At 37.8% G+C, this 18,817-nt stretch overlaps 1 pseudogene; it reads right to left on the bottom strand.

The window, feature by feature from the left end:
* Positions 1 to 16,399: 16,399 nt before the first annotated feature.
* On the bottom strand, positions 16,400 to 16,520 carry LOC129901860 (5S ribosomal RNA; annotated as a pseudogene).
* Positions 16,521 to 18,817: the final 2,297 nt, after the last annotated feature.

Below are 18,817 nucleotides of genomic sequence, written 5' to 3'. Positions count from 1 at the left end.
CTGTGATAACATTGAAATCACCTAATGTGCACCATGGAAGGGAGGTGGCTGACTGTTGTAGCATGCTATCCCACAGAGGTCTTCTAAGATGATCTTTGCATTTTGCATATACAAAGGTAACTATGAACTGATTTGTATTCATTACATGATTAAATTCACAAGTAATCAACTACTCCTCATTTTCCAATATCCTGTAGTCTACATCCTTGGTCCAAAAAAGCCAAATCTTACCATTTGGATTACTAATAGCATGGTCCATGTTGAGTTGATTTCTGAAGTACTGAATCAGAATGCTATCAGAAAAAGGCTCTAGGATGGCAATAATGGGAATTTGCTGGATACTCTTAAGAGATTTAAGTCTTTCTATGGCTCCTTAGGTATTAATACCTCTCACATTCCAGCATAGTGTACTAATCATTGAGAGTTTTTGGAAGTGAACAGCCTAGTGTGAGGTTTACTTGTGTGAGCAGAAATAGTTGGACTGATGGGTTTATTACTGTGACTAGTTCTATGAATTCCTCTAGGGGACAAACCTTGGGAGTTAGCTATTTGTTGAATCTCATCATCATACTCATTTGTGTAGGATGTACCTAAGGGTCTGTTAAGTGTTCACTGGTAGCATCCTCCTCATCTAGATCCTTCAAGGGTTGGTCCTTATAGTCACCCTCATCTTCAGACTCAATAACTGCATATTCATCCAGGTCAGGAGGGACTTCTATATTAGTATTAGTATTGAGGGTGCATTTGGGGAGAGATTGTGTGTGTTGTTCTGAAGTTCTGCTTGCAGGATGTTGAGGAGATGTGTGGTTGTACTGAGTTTGCAAGGGTGTAATATCCATCCCCACTTGGTCATCCTCCAGCACAAATTGTTGGCATCCAAGGTTAGGATGTTGTTCTTTCACATTGTCTACTACCAGAGGAATTTGTTCCTCGTGAGACAAATTCCTTTCTTCTGTTCTTTTTTTAATGCATCCCTTCTCCTTTTGCTCAGTTTATTCTTTTTTTCATTAGACCCTGTGACACTAGTGCTTGCTACAGACCCTAGTTCTTTGTCCATAGAACCCAGTGGATTGGTATGACTGGTAGTGTCAAGTTTTCCATCTGTGTTGTCATTAGGCTGAGTAATTGTAGGAAGATCCATGTTATGAAGTGTAGGGGTTGAGTCTTCTCCCTGAAAATGCAGGTTGTGTATTTGAATTGGGACTTGATAGTACCCTTGTTGCTACTGCATATCAACATCCCTTCTGTCAACATGCATTGCATTGTCCTTCAAGATAATACCTGCTCTTTCCTCCAAGGATTCCTTTGAGTTAACAGGTGCAACTTCTTCCAAGATTTGCAGATTTGTAGACTGAGTAGGAGTTGTAATGTTGCCCATTTCTAGATTGAAAGTGGGAGAAGCTGCAGGTTCCAGTTCATGCAACTCTGTGGCCCTATTTTGCACATTCTTTTCATTTAATTTAGCAGCTGAAAAAATATATGAAGTGGTAGTAGGAGCTCTAGAGTCACTCCTAGGGTCAACCATACGGTTCTCATGCAAAACATGAGACATAACCCCCCCTCTGGGTACCCCATCCTGCAAGTTAATTGGCTTCTCCTGAAACCCACCATCCTCACCTCCATTAACTACTTCAGCAGCAGCAGTTAAAACATTCAATACATTACGACTACAGGGGGAACCATGGGGGATTGGGAGGGAGCATTGAGTCAATACCTGATCGATGCTCGCTCTGTACAGTTTGAATTGCGCTGGTCGTAGTGACAGTATTACCATCAATACCTATAGTTCTGACTTGAGTGGGTTTATATACCTGTTGAGTGTTGCCTTGTATATTTTGGGTGTTTTGTACGATTTGGGTCTTCCCTTTGAATTTTCTTCTCTTTTGGGTTTGCCATTGGTTGTTTGGGACTTGATTCCTGTTCTGGTTGTTTGGGACTTGATTCCTGTTCTGGTTGTTTGAGTGTTCCTGTATTTTGTTTCTTCCTCCTTGAGTTGTGGTGGTTGTTTCTTGTATCGGTACCTGTTGTCTGATACTTACAACATTAGTTAAAACAGTCGGAGAAGAGATCATACCTGTGTTTTTTGTCGACTCATCTTTCTTTGGCTCTTCTTCCTTGTTTTTGGCCTTATTGCATTCTGCATCTCGTCTGCTGACTGGGCAGGCTAGAGGAGTATGACCCTGGTGTTTACAATAAGTACAATAAAGTGGTATATCGTCATATTCGATATCCTGCCATCTACCTTCCCCATTTGGGTCATCATTTAAGTCAAAGCCAATCCACACACTTTGGATTCTAGGCTTGGTGATGTCCATTTGGACTTTTACTTTTGCTATGCTACCCCTTGTCTTTTGCATGAAGGCCATGTCTAAGTGCAATACTTGTCCCACGTCCTCCAGCAAAATCGTAACAAATTATTTATGGAAACAATGCCATAGTTTGGATCAAAGGTAGGAGTCCAAACTTGAAATCTCATAAAGACACCTTCAATGTCCATGCGCTTGTTATCTAAGACAGTAGCTCTATCGTGTTCGTTATCCAGGTCAATATATATATGTCTAGAGTTAAAATGCGTAATCTTGACCTTGCCTCGGAGTTCTTTTTGGGCAATGAATTTCTTTCGAATGACCTCCATCTTGGGCATTGGGCTATAGAACTTGCCTATGAGGGTGTACTTACATGATTCTGCCATTTTAATCATGTAGTCCTCTCTCTTAAACATAATAGCAGGACAACCTTGTTTCATTACTCTTTTTGGGGTTGTAAGGTCAATTTTGGTAGTATTCTCAGTTTGTGTAGCTCTCAGACGTGTGGCCATGGATTGTTTTGCTATAGGGGGCGGAGGGTGATTTGTGGTGACCGGTTGGTTGATAGGGGGCTTGGTCTTTGGAGGTAGCGCACTGGGGGTTAGGGTCACTACCGGATTTCTAGAGTTTTTTGGGTCGTATTTTTGGAAATTAGAAGATATTTGAGGGAAGTCTGAACTGGGAGGGTATTTGGTACTTTTAGGATTAGTTAAGGTGCTAGGATTATCTGGGGAAACATTTTTGGGCACTAAAAGACTGTTTTCGACTCTATTATCACAAGATGGAAATTTGGAATTTGAGTTAGAGGTGTCTAAAAATTGTGGCGTTTGGTTTAAAACGTTCCTACTGATATGGGGGTTAGTAATACCTTGAGAATTTCTTTGGGCGTTCACCGGATGAGTGTTTTCGGTGATTTTTACGTTAGGTTCAATTCTAGTATTGGCATTTTGTGTGTTAGGATAGTCATTTTTTGAATTTAAATTTTTTTGATGGATACTGTATTGGTGCGTATTATTATTCAAACTAGAAACATTTTTTCCGATCGCCGGAGTTCCGGTGTCGCCGCTGCCAGTGTTAGTACTCAAATTAGCAACCCTAATTGATAAATTCGAATTGATAGGGACCATACCTGAAGGGGCTTTTTGTGTTTCTGGACTCCTCTCTTCAAGATGAACAGGTTGGAATTGCCAATTTTGGAATTGGAGTTTTGCCGCTGCGCCGCCTCCGGCAGTTTGGATTGGAACCCTAATTTCCAAATTGGAGGAGATAGGTGTTGTTGCTGATGGGGCTTTTTGGTTCATTGTGTTCCTTGTAAGATCGTCTACCAAAACCCCAGAACAATTTGTATTTTCGCCACCAGACGCGGCGACGCCGCCACTATCGGAAATCACTTCACCGCCGGAATTCTTCAAATTGATATTCGACGAGTTTGGCTTTGTGTATGGCGGTGATTTTTGGATGGTTGTATTCGTATTGATATCCTCTACAAGATGGCATTGGTCTTGAATCTCGAATGTCGCCAGAACGCCGACGTCGGAGTTCAACAGTGTGTCGCCGGCGACGCCGTCACCCATTGGAGCTGGGCTTTTAGTATGAGGTGCGCCTAGGGGTGCACTACCAACCCCAGGTGGTGCACCACCTCGAATAACATCGGAGGCCATCGAATTTGTAGTTCGAGTGGCCGGCGTTTCGCCGGAGTTTCGTCCCACTGTCGCGCCTGGATTTCTCTCAATTTCCATGGTGAAATCCCTTGGATTTTTGATATGATGTGGCTGGGATGCTGTTCTAACATCCCCAATTGATGGTTTATCACTACAAATTACAGAATTTGACTTAGAATTGGTTCCTTGATCAGTGGCAGAATGTTGAACAGTGATCGCTGCTGTTTTTTCAACATTCCCGAAGCTTCGAATGTCCGATTGAGACGATTCCTGTTGTGTTGGATTCATCTCGTCGATACCTACGATTCTGTCTTTTGAACGAAATTTTTGGAGGTCCGGAGGTGGATCCGGCTCCCTGGTAGCCATAACTTAAAACTAGTCTTCTTTGAGAGCTTTTTTTCTAGTGAGATGTTAGAGAGAGAAAATAGTTGAGAAAATGAATTGCGATCTTTCTTTATTTTATGGATTAAATATCCAAGAAAGAGCATTAGAAGTTTCAGTTACTTCTAATAAAATAATGATTCCTTTATTATCCAAAAAAGATATTCAAGATAAATTATGAAAAATAAAAACAGAAATTCGAAATACTCTGGGATGGATACATATAAGAGCAATCCAGATAATAATAAAATCCACATTTAGAGAATGATTAGATACCCCAATAGATTTAGCTATTATAGATAATAGGATAATAAACAGGAAAGAAGCCTGGTTAGGAATACTACGAGGAAATTTACAATATGGAAAGATTAAATTTAATGTTTATCCTAGAATTTCATACCATCTTCTAGATAAAGACTTTGATAAAACTTTAAGCTTAGTACAAGATTTTAAAAGAAAAGATTTCTTTCATAAATACAATAGACCCTATTCGATAACATATATAATATCATATGCTATTTCTAATACACATCATTGTGATTGCTTTGCCATAAAAGAGACAATAGATTATCCCCATCTATTCGAGGAAGTTAGTCAGATACAAATGCCTAGTATAACGCAGATACAAGAAATAGAAGATACGCCGTTAGATTTATATTTACAATCTAAACCTTTGTACAACCAAAAAGATTCCACCTCTCGATTATCCTTTGAGGAGACTCGAGTCATAAATCCTACAGTGATGATAAGAAGAACTCAATCGGAAAGAGTTAGACAACCTATTTTAGAAGCAAAAAATGATGAAATAAAAAACTATAAGATAAAAGGAGAATATTTTAATGGAATACAATTTGTTCCCATTAACATCCTATTAGATACAGGTGCCAGTGGAAATTACATTAGCCTTAGGCTATGTAACCATCTCCAACAATATAAATTAAAAGATAATCATCTTTATACTGATTTTAATGGAAAGAGACATGAAATAACAAATATGATAGAAACCATTTTAAAATTCAAAGATAATACTATACTTATAAGACTATTGGTTGAACCAAAAGGAAATAATGATATTTTAGAAATACTGCTAGGAACCACTTTCCTAGATATTGTAAAACCATATGATATTCTTGATCATGGTATCAAGATTACTTACAACGATAAGATAATTTCCATATCAAAATGACAAGTCCATATAGTATCTATATACCAATAGGAATAACTTATAAAGATTACAAAGCAGAATATTTTGCTGCCTATATAGATAACGGATCAGGAATATGCTATGGTAGACCAGAAGTATTCCCCAAAGAATACCATCAAGAATTACCCATTACTAAGGGAAAAGATATATCTAATAATATCGTAACAATGTCTAAAGGCATTGCTCAACCGATCATACTACTAGGATATTTTCTAATAAAATGTCCTCCATTTTATTTCCATAATACCGGACGATATTCTATTAGGAAATAATTTTTTAGAAATGTTTCATACCGTTTTATACGATAGAATTTTATTTCAAATAAAATTCAAAATTCCTTGCCAACATATTATTGTGGTAACACGATTTAAAACTGCTTACTCCAAAAGATTACCTATTCACTTTAAACCCCGCACAGCCCAGCGTGGTGATATAGGATATCAAGATAGACCAATTTTTCCAAAAAGTACTCCATTACATCAATACGATACGGATTGGAACAACCCTCAAACAATAAATAATCAATCTAACAACTTGTTAGAATATCAAATAACTTTTAATAAATTAGAAGAAAGTTTAGACATGATTAAACAAAAGTTAGAACAATGTTTTTCAGAAAATCCTTTAGAATTTTGGGATAAAAATAAGATAGAAGCCAAGTTAGAAATGAAGGATAAAGATAAAATTATTAGATTAAAACCAATGAGATACAACCCCGATGACCAAAAAGAATTCCAAAAACAGATTAAGGATTTATTAAGTCTTAGAATAATAAGACCTAGTAACTCCCCTCATAGCTCACCAGCCTTTATGGTTAGAAACCATGCAGAGATAGTAAGAAATAAACCAAGGATGGTAATTAACTATAAAAAATTAAACGATAATACTATATTTGATGGATATTTCTTACCACATAAAGAAAGCCTAATTAATAGAACTACTAATAAAAAGATATTTTCTAAGTTTGATTGTAAAAGTGGATTTTAGCAAATAAAAATGAATAAAGATAGTATTCATTATACCGCATTCTCTACCCCGCAAGGGCAATATGAATGGTTAGTCATGCCATTTGGATTAAAAAATGCACCACAGATATTTCAAAGAAAAATGGATAATATCTTTAAAGATTATGACTATATATTTGTCTACGTTGATGATATTTTAGTTTTATCCGATAGCCTTGAAGAACACTTGATACACCTAAATAAATTTACTAACTTATGCCTAGAAAATGGATTAGCACTTTCTAAAAAGAAAGCAAGCTTATTAAAAAATGAGATAGAATTTTTAGGAATGATAATTGATGGAAATGGTATTAAATTACAAAGCCATATCGTCGAAAAATATTCATTTTCCCAGATAAATTAGTCGATAAAAAGCAAGTACAAAGCTTTTTAGGGATACTTAACTATGCCTCGGATTATATTCAAAATTTGGCTGAACTAAGAAAGCCATTTCAAGAACTATTAAAAAAGGATAAGAGCTTTGAATTTAATGAAGTCTTAATGAAAAAAGTAAATGATATTAAATCTATTTGTAAAAACTTACCAAAATTACAATTACCAAAAGATAGTGATGATTTAGTTTTAGAAACAGATGCTTCGGAACAGTGCTGGAGCGGAGTATTAAAAAAGATAGATTATGATCTTAATAAAAATAAGATAGGAGAAAGTCTATGTAGATATTGTTCCGGAACTTTTTCAGATACACAAATTAGATATCATATAATTGAAAAAGAATTGTTAGACGTAGTAAAAAGTTGTCAAAAATTATATTACTTTTTACTACCAAAATGATTTACTCTTAGAACTGATAATACTCAAGTAAAGGCTTTTGTTCATAATAATCTTTCGTCAAAACCGGAATATAAACGATTTATTAGATGGCAAATGCTTTTGTCTAAATATTCTTTTGATATTGAAACTATTCGCTCTAATAAAAATATTGCAGCAGATTTTCTCACCAGAGATGGAAAGAATTAAAGATCATCTTCAAGATATTGATAAAGGATTTAAAGATATTTAAAAGGCAGTTTCAGATATTATCGAAATTGCTAATTTCGATTGTGAACAACTGATTGCTGACAAATTAATCAGCGTATGTGCCCAGATAACGTCCAAAATTGGACAATGCAGCGATTCTTATGATATTGTTAATAGCTTGATAAAAGCTAATAAAGATGATAATACCTCGACAAATACTGAAGAAAAAGATAAGTATGAAAATATATCTTTTAGGCCCCAATTGCCTCAAAAAGGAGTTACTTTGGGATATAAAGAAAAATTCGATAAGATACTTCAAGCCATTGGAGATCAAGAACAGATAATGAGAGATTTATTTTCTCTTAAAATTACTCCCAACAGATACATCGATTTTACGGGGATATATCCTCGAATCAATTATTTGCAAGATTCATCCCCCCAAGAAATTAGATACTGGTATGATTTTGGAGTGATAAATTCTATTTATCTTACTTCTTCAAATTTTTCGGAAATTAGTAGATTACCGTCATGGGTACAAGACGGAGTTAAAGGTTGTTATCTCAATAACCCAACGATTACCATCAAAGATATTTTGGTCCTTAAGTTTATTTTTGCCGGACCAGATTTCTACAAAGAAGAAAGATATCCTGCCTACCATTTTATGCAAATTGGAAAGGCCGACGATTTTAATATTGTAAATAATTTTCAAGAAAAGATATTTCAGAGATTCTCCAACAAAGATGTCCATTATAGACGTGCTATTAGATTAAGAATTGTGTTGCAAAACATGGAACATAGTTTCAAAAGAGTATTCAGGACCTATGGAGGAACGAAAATACATTCCTCAATTATGATTGCCCCTGCTAAAACTACACCACCATCGGTAAAAAGATATATGCAAACCAAGATAGACCTGATTAATAAGGGAATTATTAGATCAAGTCCACAAGCACAACAACGATTATGTGAGATGAGAAAGCACGCCAAAGGGACTTGTGAATTCTGCTCTCCGAGAAAAGAAAAGATAATTGAGGATGTCATGTCCACATCATCCGAATAAAGCTCTTACGTGTAGAAAAAGAGATAAAAATCAAGATGTAGAAGATAAGGATTCATTTTAGTAAAATAGAGACACATTTGTCATTTTGTGATAGGTGGTACTACTATCTTAGCTACTTTGACAAATGGAAGAAGAAGATAGAAATAAAAAAGGCAAGAAGACACGCAAGAAATCAAAGATAGAAGAAAAGACAAAGGAGAAGATAGTGACATATATCTAACCTTTTGTCATTTTGTAATAAGATATAATAGTGACTAATAGCTAATATTTTGTCATTTTGTAATAATTTTAGCGTAGAAAATAAGAGGAAGATGACACTTTTGTCATTTTGTAATATAGAATAGTCTTTAGATGTTTAGGATAGATATAATGTCATTATCAATTTATTTTCGAATTTTGAAGTCCGTAGTTGAAATCCGTCTCCTTCATCTATAAAAGGAGATAGTTTGTAACACAGGAGAGGCATCGATCAAAAAAGGAACTTCAAATACTCTCTTCTCTTTTGTAAAATACCTCCACTTTCAAGATATGAATAAAAACTAAGAAGTTTTTGAGTTACTTTCTTGAGCAAATATTATTATAACAAAAAGTAATATAAAATAGTTTAGGTTATAACCCAGCTTTTTCAAATCAATGGCAAAAACTAATGCATGCATTGGGGTTGACTACATTCGTGAGACAAAATAGATCAATTGTAATGCATGCCATCACCATCACCCAAACAACACACACAATCACATACAATAATAACGCCACAAATACCTTACCCTCTAGAGCATGAAATCTGGGCTAACAAAAGCAATCGACCTTTAATCAAGGACTAAAGCTCAACTCTAATCCTTTAACTCAATCACAAGGCCCAAAGGTAACTCAACCCTAATTGAAGAAGGAGGCAATGAGGAAACAGGTGCTCATCTAGTAAATTAATACCTTCAGATTGAACTAGAATACAACCTCGAGATTTCAAACACATCTAGCCCTGTCAAACGACAATAAAAAGCATAGAAGGATTCTAGCTCGAAATCCAGAAAGGGGATGCAATAGTAGATAACAAGCCTAACCAGGTGGAAATCACTACATCAAGGCTTCAAAATAAATGTTACAACAGGGAATGACACTAAGTCTCAGAAATTCCTGTTGCCAACCACGTGTACCTCAACTAAGGATCAACTCAAACCCAATTCTAAGGCATAAATTTTCCAACAACCATAAACATCAATCAAGTCACCTAAAATGGGTTAATCAAGGTTAAACTAAGGCATAATCAATAATCTTACCCACTAGATTGAAGTCTTATAAAGAAAACCTAGCCTAAGGCTCACACCAGGACAAAGAGCCAAGAATTTAGGAATCAAACCTAACCCACCACATACAATCCAAACCATAAATAATTTATACTAAACAATACCTCATTAAGCTCAATCAAAAAAAGAAGAACGTAGCCTACCTCGAAGCTGAACACGCACGCTCCAAGTTAACTTCCTTATAGCTTTACACTTCAAAAATGACTCCAAATGCCTCCACTCTATCAAAATGTTGATCACCTCGTCAATACAAATGTTTTAACACTAAATTCGTATTATCCGGAGACGGACCCAAAATTTACTCAAAAATTAAATTATGGGACCTGCTTTGGGAATCCATGTAATGACCTTGAGGGTGATTTTTGAAAATTTGTACAAAACACGTGTGAACAGTAACACGCGTGAACAGTAACTTTTTGGGCAAAAAATGCCTCTTTCTTCCCATTTCAATATTTTTCATCATTTGTTTGAGTTCTTGAACTCCTTGAGGTGATTTGAGAAGAGATTTTCGAGGCAAAGTATTGGGTAAGTGATTTTTGACCTAAAACCTTCCCTTTTAATTAAGGTTTTGACGATTTTAACTCTTAAATTTTAGTTACAAACCCTAAAAATCTCTGTTTCTTCCCTAATCCGAATTTAAGGAAAATTGTGATTTCCAACTTGTTTTGAACTCTATTTTTATGGGTTTTTCAACCATGAGTTCCTTATTACCAATAGAATGGGATTGTTCAATAAATTTCCAGTTTTAACCCTTTTCGAAAATAGTTAATTTTTGGACCATTTTACCCCCGGTTCCGAAACCTATCAATATGGGTGTCATTGGACTCCTTGTGACATGTATGTTTCATTGTTGATAGTGGGTTGTCATTCCAAGCGCTGAATTTGAGAGTTGCTTGTCCGGTGGAGGTATTCGAGTGCGGTTTCGGCAATTGAGGTAGGTTTGGCTATCTTTCTTTTAGATTGAGATGGGGTAATTAGTCATTCATATGTTATAGACTTAGGGATGGGGTTGTAGTATGAGTTGAGAATGTTATATATATTGTGATGTCCGTGTGGAGGCTTATTTATTAATGTGTTGCCGTGATGGGGTTTATTTGTATTACATAGCCCGTGTGGGGGCCTTATTTGTTATCTTATTTTCTTTGAGAGCATGTGAATTATGATTTGCCTAAGAGAGAGGCTTCAGTATATTATTTGACTTGTGATGCCGCCTGAGAGATTGAGTTGGGGGTTTTGAGAATACTTGAGTATTGAAATATTATTGAGAAAGGGGGAATATTTAAATGAAAGTGTGTTCTTCCCGTTACTATTTATTGAGGGTAAATATCATGTGTAGGTTAAGTTTTGAGGACTTTGAACCTTATACCACATGTGAGTTGATTATTACTTCCATGCATATGTGTTTTGATGCATTCATCCTCATTCATCATATCATGAAACATGGGAAGTTGAGAAATATGGAAATTCTTTTTGAGAAAGAAAATGAAACACCTTTAAACCTTTGTATCTTGAGTCCCTGACCGAGGCAGTTTTCCAGCAGGGTAGTGGATGCATTGTGATCCCAACCTTTGTATTTTGAGTCCCTGACCGAGGCAGTTTTCCGGTAGGGTAGTGGATGCATTGTGATCCTAACCTTTGTATCTTGAGTCCCTGACCGAGGCAGTTTTCCGGCAGAGTAGTGGATGCATTGTGATCCCTTGACCACGAGGAGGTGGCAAGGATAATGAGATATTGTGATTGAGGTATATGGTCTGCGAGACCCCCATGGGCCCTGCTCTGATACCACTTCTGTCACAACCCAACCTCGTAGGCCGCGACTGGGGTCCTACCTAGACCACCGTATACATATTTGTCAACTGTAGTCAAATTGAACTATGAGCGAAGCGATACTACTCACAAAAACCCCAATGAGTTAAAACTTTTTCGTGTACTTGTGGCCTCTTTCATTCATATTGTATCATGAAAGAGAATGCAAGCCGACAGGATTGCCATAACGTAAAAACATTTACAACGTGCCGTATAGGCACAGCCGAAATAAACTCATGAACAACCCATACATACATGTTTACAAACCTCTAAGAATAGGAACGACAATATATGGCGGGACAGGGCCCCCGCCTTACCCCTTCATAAACAAATATATACATCGCAGGACCAGTACCCAAAAGCTAGGCCCCGAAACAGTGGGGAACCTCCAACATAGCTGAGCGGAAATCCTACACTGGCGGATCACCGAAATGAACATCTGTACCTGCGGGCATAAAATGCAGCCCCCCAACAAAAAAGGGGGGTCAGTACGATACATGTACTGAGTATATAAGCATAACATAACTTGAGATAACAACTGAAACATGGATGCAGGAAACCAAGCATAGCATTTAATAGGGTACTGTACCCGCATCTCATAAAATGAAGTCATGTATACCATTATCATGTATCGTATCCGGCCCACTTGGGGACCCGGTGTTACAAACACATCATCTATCATGATAGGTATATATATGCCATTAACGCTGTGGAACGTACAGTCCGATCCCTGTATATAGAAAGTATATGCTGAGGAACGACGGCCCGATCCATGTATCATATAATAATGTTGAGGAATGACAGCCCGATCCGTATATCGTATAACAATGCTGAGGTACAACGGCCCGATCCATATAATGCATAATAATGCCGAGGTACGACGGCCCGATCCGTATGATGCATAATAATGCCGAGGTACGACGGCCCAATCTGTATAATGCATAATCTGTCGTGGAACGTACGACCCGATCCTTACATAGCAAAATGTGTCGAGGTACGTTTGACCCGATCCATATATATATAATAATGCATATACATGCACGCAAAACTCGATAACATATCAAACATCCCTTAGATATCACCATACAGCATGTTCAAGAGCCCCTAGGTATATGAGCTTACACATTCCAACACTATTCAACCTATAGAAGGCTTAAGGGTCGTAGTTCAACTACTTCAAGGCCCTTATCATTCAAAAGTGGGTACAAGTCACGAGTTACCTCCAGAATCTATAAATGGGGCTATATCCAAATACATGTCCTATAGTAACTTTAGTCTAGTCTTTCTAGAAGTAGGAAAAGACAAGCTTTACATGTACCATTTCCTATCACATGGAAACTTTGAAATTACAGGAGTTCTAATCTGTAGGAAGTGAACAAGAGCCTTAACTCACACTCAGAGTTTTAAGAGTGGAATAAATTCAAACTTCATATATATAATACTTACATCTAATTCATGCCAAAAGAGAGTAAGAATAACTTTACATACACTACTTCTCAGCATATAGAAGACTTGACGAATAGAAGCTTAACTACTTTAAGAGTCTTAACATTCAACAGTGAACACGAATTATGAATCATGAATCATGAATCATGTTCAGAGATAATGAATAGAGTTATCCAAGCTTCATACACATATCACTTTATCATATAGATCTAACACATGCCCAAAAGAAATAACAGATAGGCTTTACATATTTATACCAAAACATGCCAAAAGAAGGAATGGATTTACATACTTATGCCAAAAACATGCCAAAAGAAAGCTTCACATACCTCGTATGGACTTCTCTTAATCATGTCTACGTCGTCGTCCTCCAAACCTATTTAACATGGATGTAATGCAAGTATCAACAACCCTTAACTTTTCAGCACCTTAAGTTATACACGAGTGTTCACATAATCCATTTCCTCTCTCGTCTTCTCGACTAGTTCCTTAACTAGTTAACGAGTTAACAAAAATCGGACAGCATCTCCCCTATAATATGTCCTATCCGAATGTCCAATCACACTCCTAATGACTATAGCCAACCAAAACAACAACCTGCAGCAAATATATAAGCAGTTCACACCAACATAATACAACACAACCTGCAAATGACTCGCTCGAAACCACGATACCAAAATAGGGTTTCTAGTTTCCGTTTTGCAAAACCTTTTACCGTACGAAGCGGGGGTGTTATGTGTATACAACCAGAAGATACCCCACACATTTTATGACACATTTAGGCCCTGCAACACACACCACACAACCAGCAGCAGCCTCAACACACACAACGCCTCATTTCGACTACAATTTGACTATGACGACTTCAATTTCGATTGTGTCTATCGTCGAGCATTTCCATGATTTTATTAAACTTACAGCAGCCTAAAAGGTGTTTAATACACCTTATAACAACACCATAAACTTCAAATTAGAAGGTAAGACGTTACCTCACCCGAAATTGGTCAAAATTCACCAAATCGCACCTCGGAACTTCTCCAAACTTGCTGAAATTGTGTGGACTGCTTGTTATCCGTTTGGTGCTGATACAAGCCATGATTTTACATTATTAAAACCTTCATATCATGTAAAAACCTTACCAAAACGTGGGAGAAGAGCACCAAGCCTTACCTTAACAAACGGCTTCCCAAACTTGCTGAAAATTAACTTCAGAAACTCTTTATCATGCTGAAAGTTGCGGACTGTTCGTGTCCCTTCTTTGCTGCCCCAAACAGTAATTTTACTCTATTAAACCCCGTCTTGTAGCTGTGGGATACCTAAATAATTAATTCACGGAGCGAAATCGGAGGGCTTACCTTAAATTGGAGCAACCCGTGGCTGCCTCTTTTTTCTCTCTACGTTTCTCTCCTTGCTCTTGGCTGAAGTTTGGATAAAGAACTGAAGTATAAGTCATATTACAAATGTATATATATCTCTTTAGAAGCTTCCACGTGGCATCCCCCTAGGGGTGACACGTGGCAGCCTCCTAGGGTGCCACCTCAACTTATTTGGCCAATCACATGCTGCCATGTGGCAGTGGGGTCCACCCCAAGCTGCTGCATCACCTACTTGACCCTAAGTAGGTGCATCACCTGCTTGTCCAAGTAGGTGCATCACCTGCTTGCTTCGAGTAGGTGCGTCGTTTCCTTATTTCTCTTTCGTGAGCTCGTAATCTCGTCTTACTTCAAGAGCCTATGTGTTCCTTGCTACTTAAGCTCGATGTATACTCAAGTAGCTTAGTATGTAATACCTCCAAGTTGGTAGTTTACGCGAGTCAATTGAGTCCTACGACTCATTTCTCGGCCCCCAACTTCTTTCGAATTTTTATAACCTTATTTCCATTCTTCCTTATTATGAAGCATTTTGTTCTCCTTTCCTTGGAGTTATTTGATAGCATTATAAACTATCCAACTCACATAACGTCTTTTAAGAAACTTAAAAGCCTTCCCAGACACTTGAGAAACTTAAGAAGCATTCTAAGGTACCAAAGTACGGGGTGTAACATCCTTCCCCCCTTTAGAACATTCGTCCCCGAATGTTAACTAGCCTCATAAGGTCTTACGAGTGCTTCAAGATTCTTCTGTAATGGTTGCCGTTCATAGGCGTTGTATTAACTCATATGGTCTATTTAAGAAGGTAGATAACCTGTAGGCATAGGGAACAGGTGATATTTCTTTTCCATTACTTCTTTCCAGTTCCTTTACCACACATCATATTGTACCCTTTACACGAACATGTGTAGGAGGTTAAAGTAGCCCGAAAGATGCTTTAGCATCACCATACTAGTTTGTACGTAAACATGTATCATTTCTTACTTCCTTCCTCTACCTACCCTTGAGTTTCCTCATATTCCAGTATAGGAGAGATCTCTCATCCTTTCCTTTTTTTGCTGCTTGTACACCATAATATTAGTAGTCAGTAACTTTGTTACCAATATCTGACCTTCAGTCGAGTATAGACTAGCTATTCCTTACAATATGTTTAAGTTCTCATCGTAATTCTCTTGTTGTATTCATCCCCTTTGTATGTACCTATTCTTTGATGTCATACCATTCAAGTCCTTACTATTAATTCTACGCACTATCTCCGGTATCATGGCTTCTATCCGTTTATTGCTGGCCTTTAGATCATATTAACTCATGTCAGTATGGGATCTCACTTGAAGCCACTTCCCCCCTTTAGGGTGTACCCAGGTCACTATCTGTTGTATTCTACCTTACGCCTTTTTTTCTAATTTTCCAATACGAATGATTCTTTTCCAACACATTCGGTATACTGCACCATATCTATGCCTTCCTTTATATCTTCCATACCTTTAGTTGCCTAGGTACGACAACCTAACACAATCATGAAGTGCTAATCCAGTCTAATTATGGGTACTTGAGTCACGTAGCAATTTATTTGAAGCCACTTTCTATTTATTTTGATCAACTACTAGCTAGGGCTTATAGTCGTTTCCAATTCTCAAATAGGCAGTACTTATCTTCCAACGCTCGATGTCCCAAGATTTGTCATAGTCCTAGCCTTATCCCGGTGGGTATCACTTGCCCCCTTTAATGAATTGACAATGCGCTAATTGTTTTGCAAAGCTACATCCCCTATCTCAAAGGGTCTTATCATTTTTCATGGTGGAGTTACGTATGCACAATACTTCTTTATATCAACAATGCCATGCACGACCAACGTGTATATATACATGCATATCATCTCATATCACAGCCACACAGTGCTTCCCAGGGGGTCACCCCTCCCAATATTACTCTTGCCCAAGCACGCTTAACTTCAGAGTTTTGATGGGATCCAGTACGTTAGTGCTGGTATGATCGCACCCTCCCCAGTGGGACGTATATCTATCGAAGAAGACGATGACCCAGCAGCTGATCAAGTAGGCAAAGATGCATCGCCCAAGTTACCCTTATATTCTTATTACACTGACCACATCCTATCTTTAGCCACTTTCTCACTAGGCTGTAGTTATTTTCATAACGATCCTTGCTATATTCACATCGTTATTGTGGGCACAACCTTTCAAGACATTCTACAGCCCTATATCTCATTCTCTTTTTATTTCTGGAAAATTTGGACAGAGTTTCCTCTGTATTTCTTACTATCTCAACACCTGCACGCAAAAAAAAAAAAAAAAAACAGTGCCTCACAGGGCCAATACGCATAAAGATACATATATACGTATCATATCACGTCATATCGCAGCCTCACAGGGCGCCCAATATCAACAATAGTATAAACAGATGGACTTACCTCGTATGTCCAACTCGAACTGCACCTGCTTAGACTTTCCGTCTACTTTTTCTTTCAATTTTTAACTTTACATGTCAACCGTAATTCAATACCTTACCTGGCACCTATCATTCGTGCCTTACTTACCTGCGTGCTGTGTAACTTTCAATATCGTCAGTACCCTTCTTCTATTGACGTTGCCCTTCTGCTGAAATCACAAGTTAGTATGAGGAATTGCATTTCCTATGACTCAGCTCTATCGCACGATTCTAGATACGAAAGAAAGTAACATCCTAAATGTCCTGTAGCCTCCTGTCTATAGATGTGGTGCACAACACACCGATAAATAAGACTCTACTAGACACGGTCTGTAGACACTCCAAGGACGAACTACTCTGATACCACTTCTGTCACGACCCAACCCCGTAGGCCGCGACTCGGGTCCTACCTAGACCCCCGTATACATATTTGTCAACTGTAGTCAAATTGAACTATGAGCGAAGCGATACTACTCACAAAAACCCCAATGAGTTAAAACTTTTTCGTGTACTTGTGGCCTCTTTCATTCATATCGTATCATGAAAGAGAATGCAAGCCGACAGGGTTGCCATAACGTAAAAACATTTACAACGTGCCGTATAGGCACAGCCGAAATAAACTCATGAACAACCCATACATACATGTCTACAAACCTCTAAGAATAGGAACGACAATATATGGCGGGACAGGGCCCCCGCCTTACCCCTTCATAAACAAATATATACATCGCAGGACCAGTACCCAAAAGCTAGGCCCCGAAACAGTGGGGCACCTCCAACATAGCTGAGCGGAAATCCTACACTGGCGGATCGCCGAAATGAACATCTGTACCTGCGGGTATAAAACGCAGCCCCCAACAAAAAAGGGGGGTCAGTACGATACATGTACTGAGTATATAAGCATAACATAACTTGAGATAACAACTGAAACATGGATGCAGGAAACCAAGCATAGCATTTAATAGGGTACTGTACCCGCATCTCATAAAATGAAGTCATGTATACCATTATCATGTATCGTATCCGGCCCACTTGTGGACCCGGTGTTACAAACACATCATCTATCATGATAGGTATAAATATGCCATTAACGCTGTGGAACGTACAGTCCGATCCCTGTATATAGAAAGTATATGCCGAGGAACGACGGCCCGATCCATGTATCATATAATAATGTTGAGGAATGACAGCCCGATCCGTATATCGTATAACAATGCTGAGGTACGACGACCCGATCCATATAATGCATAATAATGCCGAGGTATGACAGCCCGATCCTTATGATGCATAATAATGCCGAGGTACGATGGCCCAATCTGTATAATGCATAATCTGTCGTGGAACGTACGACCCTATCCCTACATAGCAAAATGTGTCGAGGTACGTTTGACCCGATCCATATATATATAATAATGCATATACATGCACGCAAAACTCGATAACATATCAAACATCCCTTAGATATCACCATACAGCATGTTCAAGAGCCCCTAGGTATATGAGCTTACACATTCCAACACTATTCAACCTATAGAAGGCTTAAGGGTCGTAGTTCAACTACTTCAAGGCCCTTATCATTCAAAAGTGGGTACAAGTCACGAGTTACCTCCAGAATCTATAAATGGGGCTATATCCAAATACATGTCCTATAGTAACTTTAGTCTAGTCTTTCTAGAAGTAGGAAAAGACAAGCTTTACATGTACCATTTCCTATCACATGGAAACTTTGAAATTACAGGAGTTCTAATCTGTAGAAAGTGAACAAGAGCCTTAACTCACACTCAGAGTTTTAAGAGTGGAATAAATTCAAACTTCATATATATAATACTTACATCTAATTCATGCCAAAAGA

This window comes from Solanum dulcamara, chromosome 8 (genome assembly GCF_947179165.1).
Source record: "Solanum dulcamara chromosome 8, daSolDulc1.2, whole genome shotgun sequence".
Classification (NCBI taxonomy): Eukaryota; Viridiplantae; Streptophyta; class Magnoliopsida; order Solanales; family Solanaceae; genus Solanum; species Solanum dulcamara.
Note: the sequence above shows the minus strand (reverse complement) of the source record. Positions and strands in the feature narration are given on the sequence as shown.